This window comes from Corvus moneduloides, chromosome 2 (genome assembly GCF_009650955.1).
Source record: "Corvus moneduloides isolate bCorMon1 chromosome 2, bCorMon1.pri, whole genome shotgun sequence".
In the NCBI taxonomy this organism is placed as follows: Eukaryota; Metazoa; Chordata; class Aves; order Passeriformes; family Corvidae; genus Corvus; species Corvus moneduloides.
The window spans coordinates 57,128,619-57,150,978 of NC_045477.1; the positions used below are offsets into that span (position 1 = coordinate 57,128,619).

The following is a 22,360-nucleotide window of genomic DNA, read 5'->3' on the forward strand; positions in this document are numbered from 1 at the left end:
TCCAGTGTGTACAATGTGGTTATGACCAAGACAAATGCCTGCAAAGTTTCCAGGAACATTTGTCTGAATAAAAGCAAGAAAAAAAGTGACTCTTCCCTGGCTCTGCAGGAAGAGGACTGGTGCAGTGTAGGCACCTTCTGTCTCCCCTTTATACTGCAAACCTGTGTGTCTCCTCTGGGTAGGGGAAGCACTTCCAGCACGCTGCCTAGAAAAATGACTCTCTGGAGAAAAATCAGCAGACACCATGAAAAGTGCTGGCTCAGACACCTTGTGTTGGCAGACTCCTACCAAAATTAGTTCTCGATAAGCCAGTACATCTGTAGTCAGAACAAACTATTCCTTTTTCTTCCTATTCCTAACATAGCCATGCCCAAAAAAAATACAAGTCAGGAAAACGTTTGGGGAAACTATTAAGGAGCATGAAGGGAAAAGAATATCCAGACAAATATGGAGCCATTTGAGACAAATATGAAGTCGTGTAATAAACAGCTTGAATTTATGGCGGATAAAGCAAGCCAAACACAAGTGATGGCTTTTTGGGGCTGAACTGCCCAAGCCAGCCAGGGAAGGAATGTGGTGGATAGAAAAGGCCAGGCTCACAGGAGACAAAAAGACCACTCAGGACAAATATAGAGCCACATCTGTGTCTTTCCAAGCCTAACTGATATCAGTGGCCTAAGCCAGTAGCTGGAGAGGAGGAGGGTATAGAGGAGAATTGGTCGTTTCACTTCATTCCTGTCCAAGTGTTTTCCCCCCGGCTGTACAGGAGGCATATGAGAGAGGACTTCTTTGTGATCAGGGGATCCTTCCTTGATGAGCTTGGTTGGGGTTAGGGTCTCTGTGCAAGAACCCAAGCTGTCTGAAGACTCACCACGAGGTGCAGATGTGGAAGACTGACCTCTCCAGGAGAAATAAAGATTGGAACCTACATGAACAGCTGCCCTGGGCACAGTGAACTTCTCTTTACTTGGAGAAGCTCACCATGCTTAGCTTGAATATTGAAGTGCTATCTGAAAAGGGGCCGAGAAGCACAGTAGCATGTCACAGATCTCAGAGTGTGAATACTTTCTTGTTTTCAGGTGCCTCTCAAGGGAAACATGTCCTGGTTTGGGGAAAGGTGTGTCTTCAGTACCACCCTTGGTCAGGGTTCCTCTGGTCATTCACTTTGCACTACTAACAGTTCAGCTGGGGTTGTCTTTGGAAAGAGCAAGTTGGTTTCCTTTGAAATAACCTTCAGGCACAGCTATGAGCATAGTTCACTCCAGGCTTTGCTCCTAGTGGGTACTAGGATGATAAACCAAACCTGGCTGCCTTACAAAGCCCTCCAGCACTAAAACAGCACTCTGTGCATCTTGGAATGTGACATTCTGTCCATAAGGCCTGCTCAGCTGTGGCCGAGAAAGGCTGCAAGGAAGCTATTTGGCATATTCCCACTCTCTAGTTTGCTGCTGGAAGCGTTGCTTTTCGTGGTGCTGTCCAGAAGACCACAGGAGAACTCTGTTGCTGCTGGAAATGGCATTAGTGCTGTAGGTCTTGGTTGCTGCCAGCAGAACAGATGGCCCAGGAATGGTGCAGGGCTGACTGCTGCACTCATCCAGAAAGTGCATTGTGCAAAGCAGGACCAAGCTGGTCCCAGCTGTATCCTGGCAAAGGAAGAAAGGTATGTTGTGTAGGAAGGGAGCAGGTATTTACTTTGAGTGTGCCAATGACCATGTACCTCAGTGGGTGGGGAAGTTCAAATATGACAATTCCAGTTAGACTTAATTTTTCCTAGCAAGAAATGCCAGAACATTGATGCACATGGCCAAAGGTTTGCTGCAGCCTGGTGAAATAAATTCTTCTACATTGCTCCAGACAGTCCTGGAACCAGTTAATCGTGTCTCCTGTTTCTGAAGTTTTGTGCTATTCCTACTATTGCAAAAATAAATCCTGAATATTCATAGAGTGATTATTTTAAATGCATTAGGAGCAATGCAGGGGTTGAAAAATAACACCAAAAAAAAAAAAAAAAGAGACAGAAGGTGAGGTGAGAACATGGGCAAGAAACAAAAATTATATGATGTCCTATGGGTTCATGAATTCAGTGACAGAGGGCAGACTACGTCCTCCAGACCAGTGCTCCAAACACCAGTCCCCAGATCCTGCAGGGACAAGTGTGCCCAAGAGCAGGGACTGAATGTTGTGTCCACTACAGGTCTTCTACGGGCCCTCTGCTCAGCCAGGGCTTAAACCAGGCAGAGGCTGTGTGGGTACTGGTAAACTGAAAACGGTCAGAGCATGAGCATGGACAGTGTCTCACATTCATTCAGACTGTGTCCATTCAATTATGGACACAGTCCAGCTTGCACTCTTCCAGGCAATGTATCACCATGGTTAGCAGATGGTTAACCCACTCCCAACACTGGTCTAGACTGGAGAGGACTCAGCTTTGAGGAATACTTGAATCTGTCCTGTATCATCCCAACCACTAAAACCTGACTGACAAAGCCCTAAATCAGATCATCTTTTAGCTCCTCTTGACTTGCCCTCCTCCTGGCTAGTAATGCCTCTTTTGAGGCCAGCAGTGAATTATCTGCCAGAGGGAAGTTCTTAAAAAGCTTTATGCTGAAGTAGCCTGCCTTATGTTCTCCATTAGGCAGGCTTTATTCCTCCCATGTTCAGCGTTACACCAGCAGAAGTTGGATTAGACTTGTATTTCTTGGCTAAACAATGACTAAAGGAAGCACGATAACTATCTACAAGTATTTGATGGGTGTAAACTCCAGTGAGGAAGAGGAATTGTTTAGTGTGGTTAAAGGACTTTTGTGGCTAAGAGCGATTAGATTAAATTGAACAAAGCAAAACATAAACTGAATAGCCTTCGTAATGCTAGCAGGCTGCAAAGGCAGCTCCCAGGGGACGTGATGGAAGCAGGGATGTCTGGGTCAGTTGAAACGTCACAGGGAGCAGAGCAGCATTTACGTTACAGACCTCGGAATACCATCCCATAAACAGCGTGTCAACTTTCCCCGTCATGTCCACACCCACACCACCCTGTGTCCACATGAACACACACCCAGATGAATAAGGAGGGAGGAAGGGTGTCAGGATGGTTCAGCCTCTGCCTGCACCTGATTTGTCCCCTTCTTTTGGTGTAATATATTGCCCTAAACAATAAGATTTCATTCTGCTGACAGTGATTCTGGTCTTGTGACTCTTAAGGGAGAGCTTATGCTTCCACTTTCCAAATTGAGCCATGAGTAAGCTTTCCTTAGTACTTCAGTAGGATGGGGCTCAAGCTCCAAGCACCTTAAGCTTGCTAATAACCTTGGGTTATCACATACCTACAGGGATGCCATCCACCTTCCCTTCAGGATACACCTCTCTCAGCTGGCAGGACATGGTACAGGATGATCAACTCTGTACAAGACGGGAACAAACAGGAGTGCACAGTTCCTCTGAAAATACACTGGTGGCCCCTTATTCACTGCTGGGAAAAATGAGCTCACTCTCTCACATGTGAGAAGTAGTATGTCATAATCCCATCTTGCCACTTTTCTCTTGAAATCAAACACAGAGCAGGCAGTCTCATCCATCAGGAGTTTCTGATGGAGATCATGAACTGACCTGAGCACTGAAAACAAATGTCAGTGACTCAAGCACTGCTGTGTCTTTCAAAATCCTGCAGCCTCTCAGGGTGAAAGAAATAAGGGGATATGTGATGTTTGATGAGTCAGGATGCTTTCCCCTCGCATGACTGTTTCACTGCCTAATTACACAGACACAATAGCAAAGAAATTAGATAAGCCAGGTAAGGTTTGTTGTGGATGTCCAGGTCGTCTAGGACACAAGAACCTTATTTGCCTGACATGACTTGTAAACAAACTACCCTGTTTTCAAAACAGCATATTGCTTCCAAATTGCAGGTTATCTGCTCTGAAACAACACCACTTAATAGGTTATCTTCTCCTTTAATCAGGCACACTTGTTGACATATCATTAAATTCCACTTAGCACAAGTGTGAGAAGCCTGCTGTTAAAAGCTGCAAGCAGAAATCCAAGGAGGACACATGCATCCTCCCATGGTGCTTGCAAAAAAGGCTCTGATCTGTTCATAAAAGGTCAGGAAGGGAGCAAGGAATTCAAAAGCCTTAAAAAACGGCCTGGACTGGAGTCTTCAGTAGTGCGTCATCACAAGTTTTCTTCTCCCGAGGGAGTAATTCTTCAGATGTTTTTACATGGCCCTTGCTGGTGTTTCTCCATGTTTTTCTTCAATGGCAATTAATCTGTTTCTGCATTTATTGATCCTTCTTTTCTTAAACAGAGGCAGAGCTAATAGACTTCTGTGTATATGGGAGAGACTGAAAGGGTTAACACCACCTCCCTTTCATGTCCACCGCCCAAATGCTAAAACTACCTGGTTAGGTGTGCACATTATGGACCATGCAACAGAACAGGCATGGCATTACTGCAGTGTCTGCTGTGCTGACACATTCTTCTTCCCAATTCTGGCTGGCTGCAAAGACCTCAGATAATAACATATTTTCTGTTTGTTTTTTTTTTGCATAGGCATGGAATACCAATCTTGGTGTCTTCATTAAAAATGGCATGCCTGAGGATACCATCTTACATAGGATAGTTTCCCATCCTGGCCGAGATTTTTTTAATATAAGTGGCTGGCAGGTGTTCATGCTCATGGTGATGTTCAGAAAAGGTGAATTCTCCTTCTCATGTACCTGCTGTATTTCAGTTTCAAATAAAGGCATGAGTACGTTGTATGGGTAGAAGAGAGGAAGATCATTGGGTTTCTGTCACCTCACATGACCATGGAGGTTATTTTTAACCATTAGCAGTGGGTGATCCTAAAGCCCCTGGTGAATACATATTTAACCTGTGCCACAAGATGCTGCAACTCCTGTGCAGTCTCTGCTGGCTTGGAAACCAACCTTAACTTCACAAACTCAGGAGGTTCAGAGCTCATGAACCGGATTTAAAGGCAGGTGAGGACGAACCTGAACAACTCTAAGTAAGCAGTGACCCCATCAGAGGAAGGTGAACATTCCTTCATAACCCAGTGCAGGTTTCACAAATCTCTTTAACAATAGCACTCAGTTTAAATTGTATGTTACCCTGTCCTCTTTCCTCTGTCTTCAGGAACACAGTCCCGGAAATCTGACGTATACTAACACATGAATTCTGAGAGAATAAAATATTGAGAAATGACAACTGCAGTGTTGTCTTCAGAGTCTTGTTGTGTGTGATATGGACCTTAAATCGTACAGATGGTGTCCATAGTATTGAGAGCATCTTGACAAATACATTCTATGTAAAGTACAGCATTTTTTCAAAGATAGTCATTGTGCATTACTCCATGCATCAGCTTCTCACACTGACCCTCACAGGTCTGCCTTCTCTTTTCCTTGCTCTTGTGTCTTCCAGTAGAAGATCAGTATGCAGCCAAACAGATAATTTTGCTAGGCCAAAAGACCCAACAGGTGTTTTTAACATTTAATTAGACTTTCTTTTCAAGAGTACATCACCTATAAGGTATCTGAGGACATGACTACCAGAAATGTCACCTGGCCATTTGCCAGCTATGGAGCACATCTTACAGTGGTCACCTGGAATGTCCTTTCTGGGCAGAATAGCTCATCCTGCCAGAGTGAATACCAGAAGTCCAGCGGAATCACGGAACAGGTAAGGATGGAAGGGACAAGACTTTCTCTCTGGTCCACTGGATCAGAGATTCCTAAGGGCTGGCCTTGGCAGTGAAGACTGAAGCAAAGAAGACGTGCAGTATCTCAGCCTTCTCTGCAACCTATATTTCAAGGGTCCCTGTTCCTTTCAGCAGACGACACACATTTTCCTTAGAATTCCTCTTGTTATTGATGTATTTGAAGACCTCCTTATCCTGGACATGCTTTGCAAGATTCAATTCCAAATGAGCCTTGGGCTTCCTACTTGCATACTCTAACAACATCCCAATATTCATCCCAGGTGGGTGGTCCCTGCTTCCACCTCACGTATCTCCTGCTTTTGTCTGGGTTTTGACAGCAGTTCCTTGTTCGTCCATGCAGGTCTCCTCCCTCTTTTGCTCAATTTCCTGCCACTGGGAATGTCTTGTAGGCACTTCCTGGGCTGCATGCACTTAGTGGAAGTATTCCCACTAGAGCCTTGTTTTGCTACTTGTGAGAAGAGTACCTGGTCCCCATTTTAAGGGTAAGAAGAGCCTCAGGTTCAAAAATGCCCTGCAGTGTACCCACAAAACCTGAGGCAGCATGCCAATGCTGAGTCCAACCAAATCCCCTCCTTGCTTTAAACACTATTTATTTGTTTTACCTAATGATGCAACATATATGAGTCGTCCCTGGCACTTCTCTTTTCCCAGGGAGGGGACTCCCCTGCTATGACATCGTCACTTCCTGGCTTGCCTGCTGTGTCTCTTGGCAGCTCTCTGAGCCTTGCCTTCTCCCACGGAGGTCAGTTAGCATGTCAGAAAGACATCAGTCCCAGATTCAGACTGTGCGGCTCAGGATTGCTCTGAAGACTGGGGAGATACTCCTGAGGTGGTGGAGGACCAGAACCCAGCTTCCACCACATGGGGTGCAGAGCTCATTGTGTGCCCCATTTGAAGGAGACAGGTAGACTATGAGGTACCTATTCTTTGAGAGCAACTTCAAGAAGAAATTCTTGGGGGTGTTGGTTGCTAAAATCTGGGCATGACCTGGCAATGTGCACTTGCAGCCCAGAAGGCCAACCATGTCCTGGGCTGCATCCAAAGCAGTGTGAGGGATGTGATTCTGCCCCTCTGCTCTGTTCTTGTGAAATGGCACCTGGAGTCCCACATCCAGCTCTGGGGGGCCTAACTGGATGTGGATCTGGTGGTGTGAGTCCAGAAGAGGGCCCTGCGTATGATCAGTGGGCTGGAGAACCTCTCCTATGAAGACAAGCTGAGACAATCAGGGTTGTTCAGCCTGAGGAAGAGAAGGCTTCAGGGACACCTTTTAGGGCCTCCCAGCACCTAAAGGAGGCTGCAGGAGAGGGACTTTTTACCATGGTTTGTACTGATAGGATGAGGGGGAATGGTCTTAAACTGAAGAGACAGCAGGTTTAGATTAGATATTAGGAAGAAATTCTTTACTGTGAGGGTAATGAGGCACCAGCACAGGTTGGCCAGAGAAGATGTGGATGCCCCATCCCAGGAAGTCTTCCAGGCCAGGCTGGACGGAGCCCTGAGCAACATGGTCTAGTGGAAGGTGTCCCTGCCCATGGCAGGGGGGTTGGAGCCAGATGGTCTTCCAACCCAAACCATTCTATGATTTTATGATGTTTTCTGGCTGTTGGAGGCGTCACAGTACTCAGTGTCACATCCTATTCTTTGGCTTTCCCTTTCTCTGCATCAAGAATTGTAAGCAGTTGTGCTGCACAGCAACTACCTCGTTACTGGTTTTCCTTACATGGTGGTTTGACAAAGGGGTGCCGGAGAACAAAAGAGACATCTGTAAACTGGAGGAGATTCAGAAAACAACAATAATAAAAAGCACAATGCTCTTGGAAATCCCTGTAAGGCAGCAATTTAGAGCCCAGCTACTAGCATGCTAGGACAGACCTCAAGTGACATAAAAAGAAATTAACTTGTTAAATATCTCTAAAGCAGGCATGTAAAAAGTATTATTTTCTGTATGCTGTGTATGCTTGTGTAAACAGCCTTTTCTGCTTGGGGCTACGTCTCTGTAATTATGTATTATTTGCAAGAAGAATGCAGAGTGTGAGGAGTGAATATGTTCCAAATGTGTCCGAACCCTGACCAGGCGAAGGCTGTGATTTTAGCTCACTTTAGGGAGAGGAGAACAAGCCCATGCCTTTTGTTTATTCTTCTTGAGCTCTGTGTAACAACTGTACTTTTCACTGGAAGTGACTCACCTGGCAAAGAAGATAAGAAACCCAGAAGGACCACTCAAGAAAAATACAGTGCTGGAAACTATCCTCCAAATTTAAGGCTTACAGTCCATCTGAAACCATACTCATATTCAGACCCTTCAGGCTTCCCTAATTACCGAGAAGAACTATCATTTTTTCTAAATGTGGTGTCAGCATTTGTTACAAGCAATCAGCACAAAATTATCCAAAAGCCTTCCTGTGACCTATAAACCTGCAATTTGATATGCCTCACCCAATTTTTATTCTGTAACAAGTGAATTTTTTGCATAGATATTTTTTGCAGAGACTCTTTAATCTACGAGGCAACACATAACAAGATCCCATGGCTGGAGGCTGAAGATAGCTACGTTTCAGCTAGCAATAAGGTGCACATCTTAACAGCAATTAATTAAACACTGAAATAAGTCCTGAGGGGGTATGACAAATTCGTCACTTCTTGAAGTCTCTGAACTTCGTCTTTCCAGAGATCATGCTATACCTGAAAAACAAAGTGTGGTCTTGGTACAGGAATTACAGGGAGGGGCAGTGTTACAGTATTTCTTAACATCAGTGAGAAGACATTTTCCACACCAAAACCTCAATCTTTTTCTTTTTTCTTTTTTTTCTTTTTGACACACATAATGAAATTCATTCCTTCTTCCAGTATCAACCGGTCTACTTCAGTGTAAATCAAGAAGTCGATGCCAACTTACACCAATAAATAAAGCCAAACTTTTAAAAACAGATATACAGCTAAATTTCAAGATGCCTACTGGGCTGTAGAGTAGAATTTTCAGACACACTGCCGCCCGCTCCTAATTTTAAGCGAAGTCTCTCTTTCACTGTCAAGCCTTCCGTCTCTGGAACAATGCATTGCTATTGAAATATTTAATGAGTCACTTTTAAATATCCCACAGGAACAACAGGACATTTATCTCACGCTGCAGAGCTGTATTTTAAAAATAATTATCTTAAAAAGAAAGCCCCATGCAACAACTGAAAAAGCCCGAATCTCTTCCCCTGTCTACTTCACAGAACTTTCTCTTTCTCTGCCTTTCTCTTTTCATTTCTCATCCACTCTTCACCCATGGGGTTGTGCTGAGGTGACTACGAGGACGCCCAGGCTGAGACACTCTGTTTGCATTCTTCAGTCGGTTTGGGTTGGCCACTCTCCCCTATGTAAGCTTGGCAATATGAAGAAGTGACCTTGTGGCAAACTTGGGTGTGACCTTCTAGAACAGCAACAGCTCCCAGCATGACTGCCGGGTCTCCGAAATCTTACTCCGTGGAAAATTTGAGTCAGCTTATGCTATGTGCACTGACAAACTTAAGTTTATCTTAGGGCAGGAGCATGCATCTGTGGAGTTATGACAGCAGGGCTAACTCATGGTGTTGCCATATCCTGGTTTCCCTGCCAGGAACTTGCCACAGAGCTCTACTCTGTGCCTTCTTGCTTTCTTAATGGTGGTGTGCCAGAGCCAGATACTTGCTGTGAGACTTGGTGCTTCTGCCACTGCAGGGCCTCAGCAGCACCACCCATTTCTGCTGCTGCTGTGGCTTCCGTGACTCTCTCGCTCTAACTACTCCTTCAGCTCTGAAGAGGCAAAAGGAACTTGGAGCTGCTCTTTAAAACATCACCTTAACCTGATGCTGTGATGGTTCTCAACACATGTAAGAAGTGGTTAAGAAGGTAGCTGTTGGATCTTGCAGCTCTGCAGCTTTTTGCACCATGAGTGCAGCTGTCAGAAGACTCCAGGTGTGTGGTTTCAAATATATGAATTTTGGGGCCAAAGCAAACCTCTGTTTTCTTAAGGATAATATCCAATACAAGGATTTTGACAGCAAGGGTCATAGCTGAGTCAGAGGTCCTTGCAAAAGGGCTCTGACACACCAAGGAAAGTTACAGAGCCTGCACCGCCAAACATGAGCCAGACACAGCTCACAGAGCATCACTCTGTGTGACCATGGGTGCTCCTTTGAACTGGGAGATATTCCCAGTTCAGGATATTAGATCCGTGTATGGACCATCCCCTTAAGAGTTGGACTCAATGATCCTTTTGGGTCCCTTCCAACTCAGACTATTCTGTGATTCTGTGATTCTGTGATTCTGTGATTCTGTGATTCTGATTACTTGGCTCTGACCGTACAGGGAGTGGACCCAAAAAAGTAAAAACCATTGGCCTGCCTTGTCAGTGAATTGTGTGCCTGAGACTGCTCACAAGACTGGATTTACCCTGTTTTTATCCCCAACAGCCAAGCCGCCTCAGCCTGAGCTCCACATCCCTGCCATGGTGACACTGTGACACCAGGGTTTTCAACACACTCTGCATAGGCTGGGCAAAGCTGGCCTTTGAAGTTGTAGAGAGACCTTCCCAGCCTGGAAAGCTGGTTTGGAGGCAAGGCAGGACAACCCATATATTTCTGACAAATCAGGATCTTCCACGTTGTGCTGTATTTTGGACTAGTAACCACAATGGTCTGATTTAATCTGTGTTCAGAGAGGAACTCTTTTTCTGCTGAGGTGTTGTTATGCACACACAGATGCCCTGCTAGAGCAGAAATTGTTATGTTTTGGGGTTTTATTTTCAGGCTCTGGTGCTTCTGACAGCCTGAGGCTGGCAGGCAGGTGACAGAGTCACCGGGCTGTCATTGGTATATCACACAAACAGTGCTTTGACCTGCTCCTTCCCACTCCCCAACCCACCCACAGACATTGCTTTGCTCCTCATCGGAGCAAAACAACAGAGATGAAGCAGCTGTGAAATACACTTGCCTCCATTTGCAACCCTACTCGATTGCATGCCTTTAACTTGGCAAGATAGACTAGTTATGCTGTAATAGAAATACATTTCTTTCCTCTACCCACAGCTTTGGATCAATCAGCAGCTTGAGGGAGGGGGGGAAAGAAAGTTGTAACATAAGGGGGAAAAAATAAGAGATGGTGTTGTAATCAGCCCACTAAACACCATTAGGACATACTGTCCTGCTCAGTGGGCGTACAGCTGCACTGAACCATGACCAAATCTATTAATAGGCCATGCAGCGCTCTTTGTAGTTCTAAGAGCAATGCTTCTCAAATGTTGACCCTAGAGTTCCTTCTCTGTAACTTCAATAACCCTCTTGCAGTGTACAGTTACAGTAGTCAACTCTTCAGCAAGGATGAAAAGTCTGACTCTAGTCTCTTCAGACTAGAAGCAGAAATCCTGCTCTTCATTTTTTGCCCAGACCAGAAGGGGGAAATAATGCTGAGACTATAAACTTAGCCCTAATGTGGAAAGGAGATTGCCTATAGAGTATCTGAGTTGTTCTAGGCTTGATGGCAGACACGAGGAGCAAAGATTGGGGTGGAAACATAGTTTGGTTTGTTGTTGCTGTGTGAAAGGACCTGTTGCATCCCAGGTCCACAGGACTGGGTTGTGACATGCCTGCAGTATCCTACGCCCTGTGGACCAGCACACTTGCTACGATACTCCACAAGTTGGCTGGCATTTTAGGATCATATGCTTCCTGCCAAGAAGCATGAACACATACACAAGAAACCCCTGAGAACCTGTCTGTAACTTTACAGCAACAAGAAGAGACTTCCAGCCTGCAAGTTATTTCATTTTAGAGACATTTAAAGTTAAGGAAAATGATTTCTACCTCACACCCAAAAGACACAGGATGGGGGGACAGTGCAGATCAGACTTTTAACAGGTTTAGAGAAGCTAACTCCATGTATCAAGATACCGGGGAGCCATTACTCCATGAAAATATCTGTAACACCCTTGGGCTGCTCCAGTCTCTTTCCCCTACCATAGACTGGTTTGTGGCTGGAGCCAAAAGCCAGTGCTGCAGCTCTATGATTAATTCTCATCTTCCCCATGGCTGAGAAAGGGACTTGAGGTCCCTGGAGGCAGTGGATGCTTTCTGCAGGACATGACCTCGAAGAATTAGAGTCTGCTGAATGTCTGGAGTGCTGTCTGAAACTCTGGGGTGAAATCGTGCTTGGTGGGAAAGAGCAGCAGCAATGCGGGAGAGAAATGCTCGAGGGAGAGGGTGTACCCAGAGAACAGTGGAGGAAGCATGTGTGAGGCAGCAGCTGAGGAAACAGGCAGCAGGGAGGTAGTAAGCACTCGGGAATGAACCCTGGAAACAAGCAAAGGCAAAGCACTGTGATGGAAGGAGAGGTGAAATGACGGATATCTCTGGAAACAGCCTGGGGACAGCCCTGCATGGGGTCAGGGGCTGTCTGACTTGCACTGTGAGGGTGGTTCAGCCACTGCAGGCTGGGAAAGCCTGACTGCAGCTTCCGGGGCTTGGTGGGGCACCGCTTCAACTCAGAGCGGGGCTGCCACATAAGTCATCTTGGGCTTGGCTATGTAAATTTATTTATTTAACTGAATTGCCCAAGCCAGGAGTCGAGTCACCACCAACAAGCATCAGTAAGGCTTTCACAGCTTCCAAGGTCTCCTCTCAGCCCACCAGCAGCAGCAGGGAGGGCTGGTTGGGGCAGGAACACAGCAGGCTTGCCAACCCTGCCTGGGGCTCCTCCTCCGGTCAATGGAGCAACGGGGAGGGGGTGCAGCGTTCCGGCAATGACTCAGCCCACCAAGGAGGAAAACCGCCTTCTTGAGATGCATGCTTCCCTGCTCTGACTATAGGATGAGCTGAAAGCAAAGACAGCCTGTAGTTGAAGAATCCCAGCCAAAAAGCTCAGAGTTAGAGAGAATGAGTCTGGATATCCGTGTAGATAGAGGATATTTGTAAAAGTTAGCATGGCGTAGCAGAGGGAGAGTAGGTGAGTCATCTCGGAGAGCACCAGAGCTGCCTGTACAATAAGCACCACTTCTTGTGCAATTATAAATGCACATGAAGTGGGAACTGGTGTGTTGGCTGTGTCTCCCAGTATTGCACATTTCAGTTAACAACTAGCTGTTGGTATTAGTTTTGAGATAATGCCAGTGGGAAGGAGTGAATGACAAAGCATTGCTGGCAAGCTATCAAGCTGTTAAACAACCTCTGAGAAGCACAAGTTATAAATTCCTTTACTGTATTAATTTGACATTACAATTTAGAGATAAGGTTTACCAGGAACCTAAACAAACCAGCATCCAGTTTTATTCATAAGGTGTATCTACAAATAAGTCAGTAATACTTAATATTTGTATACTATTCTCCAACTTCTTAGCTGATGAAAGGTCGTTTCTGTTTCCAGGGCTAGACATACTATTTTGGCACATGGTGTTGTGTTTTTATGATAAATCCAACATAGATACACTCTAGTCATTTTGGACTGTAAAAATATTTCTGAAGGCAGCAGCAAGGCTGCCTACAACCAAGTTAGGATGAGATTTCAGTGGCAGTTTTTTGTCCTCTCTTCTCCTCACAGCTGTTAGTACTTCCAAACAGTACATTCCCAGTATAGTGGTTTCTCTCTGGCCTTCCCCCCATTTTTCCCAATGCAGGTGCATTGCCGAGGTAGAAGTGTAGAACCTACATCATGCAGCAGCCAAGCAGCCTGTGCCTCTCTCAGCCAAAGCCTCACAACAGCAGTCACCCCTCTGTCCCCATGAGCAGGGACCTCTGCCCCACTAGGAGGGTGTGAGAGGTATTTCAGACCCCAGAGTGGATGCAGAGGGATATGCATGGCCCAAAACCTGCTGCCTCCTACCATGACCTATTACAGTGGTTGGTACCTCAGCTGCCTTGCAAAAGCTTTCAGTGCACAGGGAGTAGAAATGCTTAAACCTACGTGGGTGATCAATGGAAATGTGTCAGTAGGTGGGTGAGGGAACATAATGGAGTAAGCAGCAAGCACTGTAGGCTCTGGATACTGTGGAGAAAACACAGGCAGTAGAGTGAGGCAGAGGATTTGACTTTGTCACATATTTTGCCTCTGTTACGCCTTCTTTTCCCCTCTTTTTTTAATTTTTCATTTGCTGGGATAATGCAATTGGAAAAAACCATCCAAACCCATCCATTCTGGCTTTCGGGACACTATTTTTAAAATAAAACTCACTATACCAGCGTTTCTGTGGAGAGCATCATGGATAAATATTTTATGCCACGGATTCAGTTTTCTATCAGGACCTGTATTAATAATACCTATAGAGGCCCAATTGTTAGTGGGCTCCTCTTCCAGTAAATGCCTTGCTTAAATGTGTATTGAAGACTTATTTTTACAAGGGCTTTCTTCTCTTTAATAGGATTTGACGTGTTGGCTGTGGTGTAGCGTGCAAGTTGTTTGCATAAAGCTTTAAAATATATTTCTGAATGGTTCTATATAAATACTGCATGCATTGAATTGTATTATTTTATTGTGAAACTGAAAGATTTCCTGTTCTATACCATAATACGATTTGTTATTTTTCCAGCGCACACATTAGCCTGCATTCAACTTCTGCACAAGGTAGAAGAACTCAAATTAAATTTACAAGCACACCTGAGCAAAGCTAGTTAGCTATGGCCAGATCATGTTTCTGTGATTAAATAATGTTGGCTATTATAACACATTGCAAGAAAATGCAGCTATAAATCCCTGTCTCGGTTTGTTTCCAATGCTTCATTGTACTATAGAAACTCTGCTATACGTTCTTGTAAGCAAAAGGCTAGACATGGGACTGAGTCACCCTGAGCAGATGTGTTAGATACTAACTTGGAGGAGATAAGGGTAACAATGCTGCTCCCCTGAGCGTTCCCCTCAAGGACATTCCCATGCTACACAAACATTAATAAATCGATCTTCATTGCGTCTGACTGCAGAGTTTATTAACTGAGGAAATTGGTTCCCAGAAAAATTTAGCATTTTGCTCAAGGCCAGAGGGTAGGTCCACAGCAAGGAGAAAGAGCTTCACTTATTTCCAGTTAGCGTTTAACAGTAGCATGTAACATGGTGTGCTGAAGGCATGACATTGCTGGGTGTTCACATTGTCAGAAATGGATGGGCACTGGTTTCAGAGCCTACAGCAAGACCCTGCTGAGCATGTTGGTCACCACCACATACCCCTGGGGACTTAGCAGGGCAGCAGGTCCCTAGGGGTTGAGGGACCATCTCCTGCCTACCTGTGGGGATGAAAAGTCCATGGCTCCATCACTGTCTTCACTGGGACATGTCAGTAGGTCTCTAGGGTTCAGGAGGATCTCTTGGGGTTCATATCTACCCAACTCAGGGAACAGAGCTGAGGAGGTCCTGGTCCCACAGTCGTCCAAGTCACACTGCAGCTTTCCTTTTGATGGAAACAAGGGTGAAAGAGCTAAATGGGTGGCTGGTGCATACCCAGCTCTGAGCTGAAAATATACAACACATGGCCGGGATATACATCTGAGGCTGGGGACACTAAGGCAGCTCAACTCTGTCCAGAGTTCAAGGTTTTTGCAGGTGGCTCTGACAGTTTTGCATTTTATTAAGATTTCTCATTTACCAGTGATTTACATGATTGCCAAAATTTGACCATTGGGAATAAAGTTGTCCAGTCCAGGTGTTTGCCTGAGGCTGAATTACTTCAGATAGGGTGGAGAGGAAAACTTCATGTAGCTGTTCCTCATGGCCAAGACTTAGATTGACGGAAAAGACTGGTTTGTAAAAAAATGATATGACTTACCCTTTGAAACTCTCCAGTGCTCTGTGAATGTAAAGATAATTGTATGAGAGAAAGGAAAACAGAGCAGACAAGGAATTGGGCTCTCTGGGCACAACTCAAATTGATGGTTACTGTGGGAAGAAGGATGGAGGGCCCGGGCGAGGTGGACTGACACAGGCAGTATACCATGATTAGCACTGGGAGGATGGGCCAAAAAACCCCAAGACTTTACAAAACTGGACTGAATTGTTGAGACTGGGGAAAGTTTGCAGTGGACCAAGTCTTAGGGAGTGAGGCAGAAGGGAGTTAGGACAAGGGTAACCATTTAAAGTTTGGCACCCAAGAGAACACACTAGTCCATAGCCTGGACTGGGCTGTTTCCTAAATTTCAGCAGTGCACTGCCATCAGTGTTTCTGTGTGAAACCACTGATGACAGCATGTTTTATCTCCCATGTATTGTAAGAGCCGGCTCTCGCCCCACAGGTGTGGTCTTTTAGCTGCCTTGGCAAATCTCAACATCATGGTGTTTACCCTGCTGATAAGTCATGTGGGTGTCATGCAACAGTACTTAACTCCCTTTAATTTTGTCTTTAATTGCACACACGTACTTGGAGTTTCTACATGTATTCAAAGTCCTTCAGCCTCATACGGTGCACCAGAAAAACATGTCTCAACTGGCAAGCACCTATTTCAATCTGTTATTTTCCAGTATATTCCTGATTTATACCATGCTCTTTGAATACTGAAATATTTTCTTCATGGGGTTTTCTATAGTGCTTGCCACTGCAGAACAAGAGCTCCCCAGCCATTAGGTGGTTCATTTTAGCAGAACTTTTCTGTGATGAGATATCATGATAGTGTCATTTGGCAAATGGGCATCTAAGTCAGCACTGCATCTGCCAAGTTTGAACCCACCGGGACTCGATTTCTCAGAGCACTTACTGTATGACATGATGGTGTGAATCACTGAAGCATCTCTCTGCCTGTCTCAGCTGAGACTGGGAGCTCAGCATTTCTGCACACCAAACCACTGCGTTTGGAAGTCAGGCACCTAGAAAGCAAAAGGACACAATTAGAACCCATCTATGAGAAGCTTGGATGAACAGTATTTCCTAGCTCTCTGGAACAAAGGATTACATCCAAGGATGTAATTTTGTACTTTCTGTGTCCCACAGTCCTGTTCCTTATTCACTTCTAGCTTTTGGAATAACATGAAGTAGAGATGCTGCCATAGCCACAAAGTGGGTCTAATTTGTGTACTGAAGGAAGGAGCTGTGTGGGAAAATACTGCCCGATCAGACAATCCAAACTGTGTCTGCATAATTCTTGTATGTATGGGAGATGAATTAAGGTATCAAAGGTAATTTTAAATTAGTTTTTTTCTAACATTTGTGTGCCTGTTCTGCGAAGCTTATTAGTATTCCTTCAAAGAGGGGTTTTGATTTGTTTTGGAATAAAGATTATTTATTCCAATTATGCATAGGAAATAACTAGCTCTATGTTCCTTACAAAATATTTTTGCAAATGGTAGGGTGCCCTTCTCTTGACGTTCCTCACCAATTTGGGTTCAGCATTTGAAGGTGATAAATGGGCATCAAACTCAGCATTTCTACCACCTCCTACCTGCTTTTGACTCTTGTTTCATTAGAATTTCAGCAATGTGCTGGTTCATGGCAGATAACCTCCTCTCCCTCTCCAGAGTGCCTGTGCATGTGTAGGGGGTGAGGGAATGGGTGTATTTCTCATCTCCTCAGCATTTATTACATTCCTCTTTCTCTACCTCCTCTGCAGCAATAAATCAATGCTACTTGTTATTGTCTACTCCTTGGGCAGTGTCTCAGGGGGAGAGGCAGGCTCTCCTAACTGTAATGCCATGTGTTTTATCAAATGCTAAAACAGAAATAAATATCCAAAGTAAACCAGCCTTGTTTTTTCAGCTTTTGAGGGGAAGGACCCTATCCAAGTCCTGTCAGCTGCATCACCCACCGAGACGCTTTGTCCCATGCAGGCTGCAGTTACCAGCCCCAGCCTTAAGTTGCCTGCCCAAGCAGAAGAGGACAGACAGTGTGTCAGTGGAGCAATGTTTTTGTTTTTACTGGAGCAATGTTTCTGTTTTTACTCTGGGAAAGAGAATTTAAAGTTTCTGGTGCTGATGACTATTTCCTGCCAGCAGGCAGCTCCAGGACTGAGATGCTAGATGAACCTGTATGTGTTGAGATGGGTGCACACTCCTTGCACTTCTCCCACCTGTTCATGGCAAGTAAAGCCCTAGAAATACGTTGTGGATGAAGTAAAATACCGCTTGATTATTGTTTACTCTGTCAAGAGCAGAAGCACGCACAATGGTACCTGGAGAAACTGTAGATGTGGCACTTGGGGACATGGTTTAGTGGTGGATTTGGCAACCTGAATGATTTTATGATTGTAAATGAAAAACATCTTCATAGTGGGACTGTGGCTTGCAGCAATTCCCTGGGGAAACTTTGCCCAGAAAGCCTCTGCCTTCTTGTTTTGTTGCCTGCTTTCTAGTCACAGCAAGCTCTTTTCCCTCACACAGCCTTCCTGATTTTCTCCTGGAAAAAAAGGCCTTCCCACAAACCTGGCCCAGAAACCAGGGGTTACATATTTCCTCCCCTCTCTCTGCTGAGGACACCCTGAAGAGATGGGTTGGAGAAATAATCATGAAAGAAATTAGTGTGGTGGAGGAGTGGGTGAGAAAGGCAGGCACATGACTTCTAGAATAGAGGTGTTTGGCTGGTCCAAGCCCAGAAGCACAAAAAAATACCTGACACACCTGCACAGGCATCCAGGACCAATTTACACAGGCAGGTTTAAGCTGGGGTTGCAGCTGGGATTTTTTCCTCCTTAACCCCTTCCAATGTTAACTGGGGTAACTCACATGGGAACCGTCAATGCAGGAGTTACTGAAGGGGTTTGCAGGCAGATTCTCAGAGGTTAAGTGCCAAAAAAGGCCCCTTGACACATTAGCATGTTTTTATTGTGGCTTTGTAGACATATTTTGCATTTTCTTTCTGCAGTGGCAAAAGGTGTACAGTTAGATCCCCCTTCAAGCAAGAAATGTACTTTATCAAACCTCGGTCTGTCAGCAACAGCACTGGTAAAAGCATGCACACACATGTACCTCTTTCTCCATGTCTTCCCTAAACTTTGACTAGTTTTTTATTAAAATGGCTGCCTCAAGGTACTGACAAAATAACGAGATGTGCTGGGTATAAAAAACCCCACCAACTTCAGTTCAAGCTCAGATTTCTTCTCCTGCTCTGACTTCACCTTTTCTCCCTGCCCCTACCTTGGTTTTCAAGGGGACATGCTGTGGTCAGGATGCTTTTTTCAGACCTTTCAGGGAAGATGGTGTCCTTGCATCAGACTTCATTCGGGCATAGCCCGCTCTGCCAGGGGGACTGTGAGGACAGACCCACAGCTTGTGCTGCAGAGAGGCAGGTTTGACATGCAGAAGGGACCCATCCCTTTCATGCTGCTTTTCGAGGCTCCAAAACCTATTGATGATGAGCAGGTAAAAATGTATTATGTGCAGAAAGGGGAGGAGTTCGTTTCTGTTTGCTTCTTTGTTCCCCTTTCCTAAAAAATATATCCCCAGCCTTCAGGCAATTGTCAGGGCGTGGACTCGCATTACAAAAGGCCTCAGATGGGTTTGCAAACACAGCACAGACTTTGAGGGAGAGCTCTGGTTCAAGAGCTCTCCTTGCCCCATGACATGGTAGGAGGGGGTAGAAAAGGGACAACCTGGTATGGAAATGGGGGAAGAACAGCTTGGGGACAACTCTAGGAAAATGGGTTTTGAGGACAGTGTGGCCACTGCTGGGAAGGAGAGGTCCTCACAGCGCTTTGGCTCTGGCCCCTCCTGCCTACTGTATCTGGGGGTCTCTCAGGTGTCCATATCCTTGAAGCTCACTTGGTTTGGAGAGTTGGTGGTTTCTCTTCCTGTTGAGGGCTGCACTGCAGTTCAGCTTATCTCTGGCTGAAGGAACCCACCTAGACACGCGACTATTTAAGTCAGAATGAATTATCCACAGCCCACCTCTGATTTTTCCACAATTCTCTCACTTGCTGATTGTAATTGCTCTTTGCTTGCTTTTATAATTTCAATTATATAACAAGCAAGCTGTACAGGAGCTGCACAGATTATCTGTTAATTTTATTTAGTTTTTAACCATTAGTTGACTTCAAATAATTCCCTAACTGTGATTGCCATTGTCCTTGGAGAGCAGTGAGCTTCATTCAGCAGGTGGACTTTCTCCGCATACTCTCTGCTTACACTGGGCACTAGTTTGCCAGTTTCCTCTGTAGAGATTATTATTTAGATTGCATAATGCTGACCAAACATCCTTAATGTGGACAAAAGGATTTCAGGGTTTATGCAATCAAAGACTGTAGGGATATCCAGCAGTGTGAATGCAGGCAACAGCCAAGAGCAGACCATTCATCACTGTCACTAGGCACTGTTTCACATGCCAGTTAGATGCTGAACTGGAAGAAGTCCAGGATCTTGCAGGATTGAGACAGAGATAGGACCAGCCCTCCTTAAGGGCTCTTATCATGTTCAAGGTAGATCAAGATCAGATACTGGGTTATATTGAGAGAATTTGCTTGTATAAAGCAACAATTAAATAATTATAAGCTTTAGGTGGAGGTTAAATGTCTCTTCTGGAGGAAAGCATGGATGACCTCATGCTTTGGCTTTTTTTTTCTCCTGGACAAAACAGAAAGAGAGAATGGCAATGGAGATTTCTATTTGAGACTCTTCTCTGTTTCTGTTGTGTAGAAGGGGTTGAACTGGGAGGTAGGGAGTATTGACTTGCTGGTCAATAAGGATCCTGTATGGAGCCTTCTTTCCTGAAATGTCACATTGGATGGAGATAGTCTTCTGCAAGAAGCAGCCTGAGAAGGACGGGTAATAGAGATGTTCAAGACTGACAAGACTATGCATGGCTCAGCATAAGGCAGGAAGTGCAATTAAGGAATCCTTTGACTGAACCTATGTGTGTAGCTTTCAGAATGAACAGATTAGGATAAGGTATATAAAAGTGAGCATGTTTTAAACCATCAAGCAAGGAACCTTTGTCTATAGTAGCTATTTTAATCTTGTTTTGAATTCATACTTGTTTGTTTTCTTTAAGGAGAATAAATTCTTATTGCTTGATAAGCACAAAGTTGCATCTCCTAAATAGGGTCTGGTTGGTTTAAACTACATTCTGTTCTTTTTTTAAATGTTAGCCAGAAGCAGAAGATATAGCAGAAGATACACAGCATCAATCAGGAGGCCCCTGATTTAAATGGTATATGTTTATTTGGAAACATAACTTTAATAATTTTTTTTAGAGCAGGAAATGGTGAGTGATCCACTCATTTTTCTTTTTTTTTTTTTTTGGTTATTATTCATGTTGGATTCTACTCCCACAGAAAGTGGAATTAAATGAATTTTAAAGCTATTTTACAAGGATGCATTTTTGAAAATGATGCAGTTGAATTGATCTGGTCCCTTGGGTTTTCAAGATTTTAGATGAATACAGCTGATCCTCTTGCCTTAGAGTCTAGAAGTGGGAAAAAAGTCCTCCTGGCTCTCCAACTCTCACATAAACTCTCAGCTTAAAGTGAATAAGATGGCAGACTGAGCTTTATCCATCTGTCAAATGCCCATGGTGAGTTTATCTGGATGCAGATTAGCTGTGCTGTGGGTGCAGAGACCTGGGCTGGCTCAGCGCAGTGCAGTTGATCGGTTCAGGTGCAGTGTCATGTGAAGGCGGCATTAGGATTTTAAGGTCAGGGAAGGTTCAGGAGGTGTATGGTTGTGTTTGCACAGGAGTGAGCTTAAGCTCATAAACTCTGCAGGGCCCAGCCTGTTTCCCTGCGCAGCTGCCCAAGCGGCTAGTGCCATATGTTCCTGGGTGTGCCTTCTTCTAGAGGACACACTCTGGCTAGCAGCTTTTATTATTACTATTATTATTATGATGATGATGATGATGAAGAAGAAGAAGAAGAAGAAGAAGAAGAAGAAGAAACAAAATGTCCTCACTGCAATACCACAAATTATATGGAGGACATTTGAGATGAATAAACAAAAGCAGTTTTCTTTCAAAAACTAGTTGAGCAGACCCATAAATTTTGCTTAGTCCATGACTTTCACAAATGTGGGGTTTTTCACCTTTCCTAAAAATTGGTAAGTGAACTTAGAGAGCTTAATACAAAAAATTTTCTTTCCTTATAACTCAAATGGTATGATTAAATGTAGTAAATTCAGGCGTTAATATGTGTTCACCACAACTTTAGAGAGGCTCATTTTTAGAAGAAGTCAAATTCCAATTTAAAGAAAAAAATTTCAATTTTTGCATTTTTTTCCCCTTCTCTCCCTTTTTTTTCTTTTTCTCACCACAAGCAGATTATGCATTTGTAGGAATTAAAAGAAGGCATGATTTTCTATGTCTGCCCATGTTTTATGTCACTGGCAACTTTTATTCTTCTGGCTTCTTTGATTTTTGGTTATCATGAAAAACGTGGAATTCTGTAAGATGGGATCTATACAGAAACTAGGAAAAATAAAAGGAAAATTGAACAAAAATGAAAGGAGTAGTAAAATTAATGGGCCAGAATTTTCTGTGCTTGTTTTCTACAACACCATGCAACCATTAGAATCCATTTATCTTTTACTAATGATCCTTTACTAGAGGGAATGTCTGATTATCTGACTTCTCTGACTTATCCTTTCTCTCCCTCTTTCCCTTCATTGGCTAGAGGGATTGGTGATGGTCAGAAATACTGCAAGCATCAATTACTCAAGCTTCCCTCAGGAAATGGAAACAAAGCACACCCATTCAAACATTTTGAACTCTCTTTAAAGTGCCTGCAGAAGTAGTGGAAG

The 22,360-nt window shown here is 44.3% G+C and overlaps 1 long non-coding RNA gene across 2 annotated transcripts in view; it reads right to left on the minus strand.

Annotated features, from left to right (window-relative positions):
* Positions 1 to 22,360, minus strand: part of LOC116439798 — a 62,202-nt gene that overhangs the window by 27,603 nt on the left and 12,239 nt on the right. Inside the window, exons 2-4 of one of the 2 annotated variants that reach the window (XR_004238281.1) lie at positions 16,405 to 16,513; positions 15,483 to 15,503; positions 14,944 to 15,107 (exon numbers count right to left, since the gene is read on the minus strand). This is a non-coding gene — a long non-coding RNA (uncharacterized LOC116439798). The remainder of the gene's footprint in view (positions 1 to 14,943; positions 15,108 to 15,482; positions 15,504 to 16,404; positions 16,514 to 22,360) is intronic. The other variant, XR_004238282.1, reaches the window with a different exon arrangement.